A 2,337-nucleotide genomic window follows, 5' to 3' on the forward strand; every position below is an offset into this window, starting at 1 on the left:
CAAAATTAGGACTCCAGCAACCATTACAGTCTAAGCTCAAGACAGACATTGAAGGCAAAGGTAAGACGGAAATATGAATAACCAACACCCAATTTACCAATAACAGTACTCAAGAAACCAGAAAAAGGTGGTTATTGTAGCCCGCAAAAAAGGAGCACATCAACATTCGAAAAACCATGGCCGAAATCATTTGAAAAATTTAAGCTATGAAAAACAGCGAAAAAAACATGTAAAATGCCTACTAAACTCACTAAACCAACCATACACATGAGAAAGGCATAAAGGTTTAAACTTTACGACAAAAACGAGTAAAAAACCGAGTAAAAGGCGAAATATCGACACTTTGTCGAGTAACCTATCACCGTTACCTCGAATGCTCTTTATTCATCACGTAAATGGTCCACAAGGCACGAGTCTTCCTCCGGGTCTGAAATTCCTTCACCTAGAACGAGAAATACGGGATCTTTAAGCTCAAAATCGAAATTCCCATAAGACGGGTCATTTCAAAAACTCAACAAAAATGGGAATTTCTTACCTAGAAAGTTGAAGGACGGAAAGAGGAAGAGAATGGTACAAAAATTAAAGGAGACCGTGGAGAAACATGAAAGAAATCGGAGCTTGAAGGCGCGAGAAAATGGAGTTTATAGCTCCTGTTTGTTTGTTGTGTTGGTGTTGAGGATTTCGAAAACAAAGAAGGAAGAAGGGATATGGATTGGTCCACTTATTATTGTGTGGGTGAGAGAGTGTAAAAATTATTATTAATTTAGTTAGGTGCAAAAATTGAGTAATGTTTTGTCGGTACGGGATAGGTCGGGATTAGTCTAGTCTCACATGTGAAAATGTGACGATCTTTTGCTAGACGGAAATACGCCTTAAACCTACTATAATTTAAGACGGAATTTATTATTATAATTATCACTATTATTACTATCTGACTAAAACGTATATCTTTATATAAAATAAGCTTTAAAATATTACTTTCATAAAAATCATGTTTAAAATAAAATTAACAAAATTAAATAATTTAAAAATATAAAATAAAGTAATAGAATGGTTAAATAAATTATAAATGTCAAAATGAGAAATTCGTGGGTGTTACATCACATCCTCTCATTTTTCTCTCATAAAATAAAACCAAACAAAAATCAAAAAAAAAAAAAAAGTCCCTAACAACATTCAACTTCTCCTTCCTCTCCTTTCTCCGGCCTCTCCCAATCATCTCCACAACCACCATCAACCTCCACCACTCATCTCCACCACGCCTCTGACACCATCTACAGCCGCCACCTCCCGCCCCCATAACAACAACAACAACAACAACAACAACAACAACAACAACAACAACACCGACTCCTCAATTCCCACTCTCCTTTCTTTCTATTTCTCCTTTCACCCTACCCTACCGCCACTTCCTCTTCATCAAACTCCGACCAACTATGGACATGGGCCACCTGCACGCCAAGCCAATCTGTGGACGTGCAGCAGTCGGAAAGCCACGCTCGGTGGCGTAGAAATGCTTTTGACCGGATTGCTTTAGATCGGTCGGTTTCGTCTCGGTGAAGGTCTTGATACGATGAAGAAATGTTCGGAATCGCCACCAAGCAATTATGGGATTCCTGGAAATCGTTCAAATCAATTTTATACCTCGGTCAATCAAGGCAAAATGCGGTGCTTGACATAAGTACTAAAGATAAGTAATTGTCCCTATTTAGCATCATATCGCAAGAATGACTCTCGTTCGCCCTGGATAAGGTCGTCCACTATCCAAAGTTTCTGAGTAAGAGGTGAGGGAAAGTATTGGGAAGCTCTTTAATCGAACACTCAATCCGGCCCGTGGTAGCGGGCTCTATTGATTGATCTTGGTTGGTTCAGTGCAAAAATTGATAAAAACGGGTTAATGCATGAATACGCATCCACAAGTTTGAACCTAACATGTGAGATTTGCTATGTTGGTTGTTTATCTAAGTATCAAGTAATTGATGTCGAGTTGGATTTAATGGTTATTTGCATGCAAGACGGAAATTAAACATCCATTTACCAAGTTAGGTTTATGGTGCTTAACACAATCCATTTGTCTGAGAAAAGTGTTTTACAAAGCGTAAAATGCAAACTCATCAATATGATTCGTCCAGTGTTCGAGTTAACTGAAGTCGGGATCGTCCTGGACGAGTGCTGGAAATAGGACAGGAGCAGTGTTAGGCAGCCTATTGAGGCGCAAGCCATAAGGCGATGCAAGGGAGGCTTCCCTGGTTTGAAATGTAGAAAACAGAGAGCCTGTTTAGGCGTGAGTTAGGTGATGACCCAAAGGGGTGTCTCCTGGTTTTCAAAAGTGTTTGT

The sequence above is a fragment of the Silene latifolia genome, chromosome Y (genome assembly GCF_048544455.1).
Source record: "Silene latifolia isolate original U9 population chromosome Y, ASM4854445v1, whole genome shotgun sequence".
Classification (NCBI taxonomy): domain Eukaryota; kingdom Viridiplantae; phylum Streptophyta; class Magnoliopsida; order Caryophyllales; family Caryophyllaceae; genus Silene; species Silene latifolia.